The sequence below is a fragment of the Sminthopsis crassicaudata genome, chromosome 5 (genome assembly GCF_048593235.1).
Source record: "Sminthopsis crassicaudata isolate SCR6 chromosome 5, ASM4859323v1, whole genome shotgun sequence".
Classification (NCBI taxonomy): Eukaryota; Metazoa; Chordata; class Mammalia; order Dasyuromorphia; family Dasyuridae; genus Sminthopsis; species Sminthopsis crassicaudata.
In genome coordinates, this window is record NC_133621.1 from 4,444,603 (window position 1) to 4,451,883 (window position 7,281).

The 7,281-nt window shown below is 50.1% G+C and overlaps 1 pseudogene; it reads left to right on the top strand.

Annotated features, from left to right (window-relative positions):
* Positions 1-207: 207 nt before the first annotated feature.
* LOC141543021 (cell division control protein 42 homolog pseudogene) lies at positions 208-1,084 on the top strand (annotated as a pseudogene).
* Positions 1,085-7,281: the final 6,197 nt, after the last annotated feature.

Consider the following 7,281-nt stretch of genomic DNA (forward strand, 5'->3'; position numbering starts at 1 on the left):
TCCCAGCGGCCCGCTTTCTCCTCCTGCCGCCCGCTTTCTCCTCCTGCCGCCCGCTTTCTCCTCCTGCCGCCCGCTTTCTCCTCCTGCCCCCCGGCTTCTCCTCCTGCCCCCCCGGCTTCTCCTCCTGCCCCAGCTCCCAGCCGTCCGGCTTCTCCTGCTGTCCCGAGCAGGGTCGTTGAGGACCGTTGCGGCTCCCGCAGCCACCCGCGGCCACCCCGTGCGACCGGCGCCCCCGAGCCCAGAGCCGAGGAGAGCTCAACGCCCGAGCCGCCGCCGCCGCCGCCTCCGCCGCCCCCGGCAGGAAGGGACCCGAGGTTGAGCCGCAGCCCTAGGCCGAAAGCGTCCATTGCGCGGATCCGCCCCCGACGCGCCGAGGCGGGGAGCGGCCGAGCGAGCGGAGCCCGGCTCCCGGGGGCCCCCGGGCCGCGGCGGGGCCCGGCCGGCGCGCCATGACGCCGCTGCTGCAGACCATCAAGTGCGTGGTGGTGGGCGACGGCTCGGTGGGCAAGACGTGCCTGCTCATCTCGTACACCACCAACAAGTTCCCGTCCGAGTACATGCCCACGGTGTTCGACAACTACGCCGTCACCGTCATGATCGGCTCGGAGCCGCACACGCTGGGCCTCTTCGACACGGCGGGCCAGGAGGACTACGACCGCCTGCGGCCCCTCAGCTACCCGCAGACCGACGTGTTCCTGGTCTGCTTCTCCGTGGTCAGGCCCAGCTCCTTCGAGAACGTGAAGCACAAGTGGGTGCCCGAGATCACCCACCACTGCCCCCGGGCCCCCTTCCTGCTGGTCGGGACCCAGATCGACCTGCGCGACGAGCCCTTCACGCTGGCCAAGCTGGCCAAGAACAAGCAGAAGCCCGTCACGCCCGAGATGGCCGAGAAGCTCACCCGGGACCTGAACGCCGTGAGATACGTGGAGTGCTCGGCGCTCACGCAGAAGGGCCTCAAGAACGTGTTTGACGAGGCCATTCTGGCCGCGCTGGAGCCCCCCGAGCCCAGGAAGAGCCACCGCTGTGTGCTGCTGTGAGCGCCCCGGCCCCGCTCCGGCCGCCCCGCTCACGCGTGAAACGCGAACCAAAGATTTATTAAAAGTTGCTTCTTTTGCACTCAGGACCAAGGTTCCGTGCGCGGCCCCGGCCTGGCGGGGAGAGGGGGGAGAGGGGGGAGGGGGGGTCCCCGGCGGCTGCCGCCTTCCCTCCCCACCCGTGTCATGGGAGCCCATTTCCCTTCCCCACTTGTTTCATGGGAGCTCATTTCCCTTCCCCACTCGTGTTTTGGTAGCTCATTTCCCTCCCCACCCGTGTCATGGGAGCTCATTTCCCTTCCCCACTCGTGTTTTGGTAGCTCATTTCCCTTCCCCACCCGTGTCATGGGAGCTCATTTCCCTTCCCCACTCGTGTTTTGGTAGCTCATTTCCCTCCCCACCCGTGTCATGGGAGCTCATTTCCCTTCCCCACTCGTGTTTTGGTAGCTCATTTCCCTTCCCCACCCGTGTCATGGGAGCTCATTTCCCTTCCCCACTCGTGTTTTGGTAGCTCATTTCCCTTCCCCACCCGTGTCATGGGAGCTCATTTCCCTTCCCCACTTGTTTCATGGTAGCTCATTTCCCTCCCCCACCCGTGTCATGGGAGCTCATTTCCCTCCCCCACCCGTGCCATGGGAGCTCATTTCCCTCCCCCACCCATGTCATGGGAGCTCATTTCCCTCCCCCACCCGTGTCATGGGAGCTCGTTTCCCTCCCCCACCCGTGTCATGGGAGCTCGTTTCCCTCCCCCACCCGTGCCATGGGAGCTCATTTCCCTCCCCCACCCGTGTCATGGGAGCTCATTTCCCTTCCCCACTTGTTTCATGGGAGCCCATTTCCTTCCCCCACCCGTGCCATGGGAGCTCATTTTGAGTGATCGCGCCTCCCAGACTCAGGAGGATTGTGCCAATGGTGTGATTCTTGTTCATTTCCGAAGGGAGGCAGGCTGGCTCTGGCCCTGTAACCCATTCATTCTAGACCCAGCTTCTTGGAGCTGCTGATTGGTGCAGCACCCAGGGACTTCTGGGTATGTTTTTGTTTGTTTCAGAAGGGGGGGGGGTTACTTGTGAAGATTTTTGATGAGTGTTTTTATTTTCCTAAAAAAAAAACCAAAAAACAAAAAATCATTCTCCAGAAAGAGCAGGGATGGGGAGTGCTTGGAGCACAACAGGGTGGATCCATCCTCAGACCTGGTCCAGCAAACAGATCTTCCCCTCCCGCAGCTCTTTAGGTGGAAAGAATAGGGCAATTTCTGCTCCGTTTTGGAAGTTGCTCCTTTCCCTCCACGGTCTGAGCAGATCCAGAGTTGAGTGATTCCGTCACCAGTGGGGAAAGCATTCCTCAACCCTTCTCGCTGTGATCCCGGTGGGCTCTTGACCACGGCTTGAAGGACATTTACTTGCCAGGTGCCCCTTTTGAAGTGAGGGTTCAACCTTCATTAGTAAGAGAAAAAAATCAGTGTATATATTCGGAACCCCACTGCAAGCGCTGAGTTTAGAACTTTAAAGATTAAATATATATATATATATATATATATATATATATATATATATATATATATATATATGTTTTCCTGCAAAATGTTTTCCTGCCAGGCAGTCTGAACGACTGTGCCAGGATGTGTTACTGAATATGGTCTAAGATTTTCATGGAACCTTAGAAAGAAGGTGAAAGGAGGGGTGTTGGCTGACAGCCAGCTCTGAAATGATCTTTCAAAAGAGCTTGGGATAGGGAAGAAGCTTGATTAGGAAACTTGGTGGGGGGATTTATTTGATCCCACCCACAGAGACCTATCTTTGTTTTGCATATGAGAAATCCTATAACGGGAGGATATGGCCCTAGTATAAAATAATGTTTTGTTGTTTTTTGTTTTGTTTTGTTTTAAAGCAAAGAGTCTTCTGTTAATAAGGATTTTTTCCATTCTCATCTTTAAGTTCTAATTCTTATAGGTTCCCTAGTGTTGAAGGAAAGGTTTTCTTCTTACACACCAGTTCTTTGTACATGCAAACTTGCACGATATATTAAATACTTACACATGTGCAAAATAAGATGATAACGATGATAAATAAAACATCCCTGAGTCCTTTTGGGTGCTTACCCTTTGGTTTCCCCCCATTTTTCTTTCCATGATCATGACAGGCAGCTTCTTTTCACCTGCCCCTATTTTCTTAGCTCAAGAACTGGCTCCCTCTTCTCGCCTCCTCTCTTATAGTCCAGTTCCTGATTTATGGAGCCAATTATCCATGATGTAGACCTCATTCTGTGACTGGCTCTCCATGTCAAGCCATTTCTCCGTTATTATGTTCCACACAGCTCCTGGAGATGCTGCTCCTCTGTCTGCCAGTGCCCGTCCCTGGAGTTTCCTCATGCAAAGCATCTGCCTAATGCCACAGACCCCCATGTCCTCCATCATCCTGTCCCATGCTTCTAAGTGACTCTGTGCTCCACAATCTCTTCCCAAAGTGTAGACCAGGAACAAAACCAAAGCCTGCTTGGGAGCACATTTGAGCTTTTCCTTATTTGCTGGCACTGTGCTGGGGCCATGATGATGTTTGAGGACGAGACAGGTTTGTGATAACGACAAGGTCCCTGCTTGGATAACTCCCAAACCTCATTTCACTCCAAGTCCCAGTAGATAGCTTGTGCTGCCAGTCTCTAGCCCACTTCTCTCTCACCAGTCCACACCTGACCCTGATGCTCTCCTCTCACTGAACCCCCAAATTCAGTTCTGCTCCCATTCTGCCACCTCGAAGCACTGTCCAAGGGGATCTCCTACGCCTCCCAGGCTAACTGATGGCAAACCAGCCTGAAGCCTAGGTCCTAGGAGCCCACAGGCCAGCTTCCTGTGTGTTCAGGCTTGTGTGTCTAGTCATTATGGGAGACTGGATTTGATCCTGTCTTTATGATAAATTCAATGCTTTTTTATATTTTCTTAAATTACAGTCGTGACAAGAGCTCTGGTAGAGGATTTTAGGTAGCTAGATCTCGATGGAGCTAAGGATTGGAATAAGGAGGAAGATCAAATCCCAAATTTGGAATCAGGAAGAACTAAATTCAAATCCTGCCCCTCAAACTAGCTGTGTCACCATGGCCAACATACTTAATACTAGTTTCTCATATGTATCCCGGGTATTCATAGGTTTATTGTGAGAATCAAATGAATTAGCACATATAAAGCACTTTGCAAACTTCACAATACTGTATAATGCTGGTTATTATGACTGTGATTATCAAGATTTTGATTCTCCAGTTTTAGGCATCCTCACACAAACATAACCCTGCTCAAGAAGAGGGTACAGATCCTCGCAGTCCCAGGATGTGTAAAATCAAACCAGCTGTTTCATTTTCATAAAGCTCTAAACCTTTCTATAAAGCTCCCCAGAAGAGGGTCAAAAATAGTGACGGAAAAGTTCCTTGAAGTCTCCTTTAGGTAAGGTAACCGTATTCTTAAGAGGCAAATGTGGAATGTTGAGTGGTGTTGACGGCATGAATGAAGAAGGGAGATGCATGGATAACCCGTGCTCCTTTTCAGAGATGACATATGAGCTCTGATTGGGGCAAATGCTTCGAAATGATCAATCAGAGCAGTCTGACCTTCCAGCTGAGAAGTTAACTCAGAACGAGGCATGATTTGTGGGACACAAATGTGTTTCAAACAAGGAGGGAAGTAACACTGATCAACCACAGGAGTAATGATGGACAAAGGGAAGAAGCCATCCATCCATTCTTTGTTCATGAAGAAATAGGCACTTGGACCCTGTCTGTGAACCCCGCTTGCTTTGCATGTGAAACACTCAGTGATGATTTCTGTCAAGTTTTGTGTTATATTGGGTGAACCATCCTGCTGCTTCCCAGGGAGAATTGCTTGCTCAGTCAAGATCTATCCAGACTTAAGCACTATTTCCCCAGCAACATATCAGGAGAGGGCTTCATAACAATACTTGTAATAACTAGAATTTACATAGTGGTTTGAGGTTTTCAAAATCCTTTCAAAATAATCTCATTTAACCCTCATGATCACCCTTTAAGGTAGGTGCAATTCTTACCTAGATTTCACAAATGGGGAAACAAGGGCAAACAGAAATTGAAGTGGCCTGCCCTGGGACACACAACTACCCAGAGTCTGAGGCAGGATATGAACTCAGTGCAGACTCTTTTCTTGCTTTACCCACTGTCCCATCCACTGCCACACCATGTCATCTGGTGGTCATCTAGCTTCTGCTTGAAAGCCTATAATCAGGAGGAACCCATAACATGCTCAGGTAATCTCCATCCTTTTGGGGATTGAAGTCTAAACTGGGATAAACATCTTTAATGCTTTAAGTTCCTCCTCACCCCTGCATTATCCAGGTTGCGGGGTGTGGAGGTAGTCCTGAAATCTCAAAGATTGTTAATGAAGGAAAAATGCAAGTTCTGTCAAGTTGAGATTGCTCTGAGAATGGCCCCATCATGGATTATGGGACATTATCTGTGATGAGTCTGCTAAATTCAGAGTTCAACCCTTGAAGACCAATCACCAAGTGATGGCCCATTCATAGTAACTCATAAAATCCTGCCAACTAAGTCTTCAAGGGCTGACTTCGAGCATCACTAAAGGAGAAACTCCATCCCTGATTCCAAAGAAGTCATAAAGGATGAGGAAGATGACTGCAGTGAGCCCAACATTGGGCTTTATTACTCAGATACCTAAAATCGGTCACAAATGTATTGGCAAAAGAATATGGAACATTAGGACCACTTCCCATCAACAGATATTTCCAAGACTCACAACGCAGACAGAAATATGAGTTGAAAATAAGCCAAAGTCATTTCAGACTTGAAAAATATCATTACTAAATTAAAAACTTGTTTTCCAGTAAAGGAATATTTATTTTTAAAACTCGAGGGGTTACTAAATTTTATTTCCATTTCAAAATATCTTTCGTTTCCACAGATTTTTTACTCACTCTTACACCCGCTGAAATTTCAAAATCAACAGTTCAGATAGGGGACAAACAAAATATTTGGCTACAGTCGGTCATGCATCAGCAAAAACCCAAATCAAGCAATCCAGAGGGGAGGAGCGAAGCCCCCAAAGAAAAAAGTCTGGAAGTCGCTAAAGGCAATGAGCTGTTAGGAAGTGGAGGCGGGCTGGGCAGTTGGAAGCATTTCTTAATGATCTCAGCCTTCTCAGGACTCAGGTGATACCAGTCCAGGGGTTTCCATGGTACCACTGAGACAACGGGTTGAAAGAATTGGGGGGGGGTGCTGATCCTGGGGAAGGGAAGATTGGGTTCTTTGGAGAGGACGGGCTTCGAGGACTATCCCCAGGGAGAGGATTAGACTATTCTTGCTTGGAACAAAGAATGGATGGGTGGCTTCTTCCCTTTGTCCCTCATTACTCCTGTAGTTGATTAGTGTTACTTCCCTCCTTGTTTGAGGTTGAAAGAAGCAAGAGGCAAATGTAGATGTCTTTGTTTAAGGAAAAGCTTTCAGGGAGCACTGTCCCAAGAGGAAGGGATGTCGTGGCCTTCTTGGAGGTTGTCTTCATGCAGAGCTGACAGCTGGCCCCCTCCTGGCTTCATGGAAAGGGGAGAAGACTGTCCTATGGGTCATCGAGGGCCTATCTAAAGGGGAAATTCTACAATTCTGTTGCTGCTTCTTCCAAATAAATTCTTTGTGCTGCCCGCTCTTGCATTCAACAAAAGGTCCAAAGGTCATTCTGGGAAATTTCCCACCTCTCTGACACACTTTGTCCATCCTGAAAATGGGGCTGCAGCATAATTCCCAGCACATCACCTATTCTCCCTGGGTATTAAGGAGTTGGGCTCCTCAAGCTCAAGAGCCTTCTTTGCCAGTGCGAGATAACAGAGTCCACAGGAGCCTGTCTCCCCCCACCAGAGACCTGCACAGACACGGGCCAGACATCCCTCCTAGTTCCTCAGGGGGTGGGCCACAGATGCTCCCGGCCGCTGGGGAGGCTCTTGCTGCCGCTGTCCCTGCTCTGGAAGCTGTTTGTAGGGGTTCCATCGTGGGTGGTCTCTGCTGCAGAGCTGGGTATTGAACAGCTATGTGACCCTTAACCTCCATTAGTCTCGGCTCAATCACCCGGAGAAAGGTAAGGGCGGACTCAGTCTCTAGGATCTCTTTCCAAATCGATAGTGATCCCTTGATGGGGCAGGGACGGGGACAATTCTTCAGCATCCTCGCGCTTGGTTCCAAGATTAGTTTAAACAAGAAGATCCGGGACTTTTTTTCATTTAGTGGC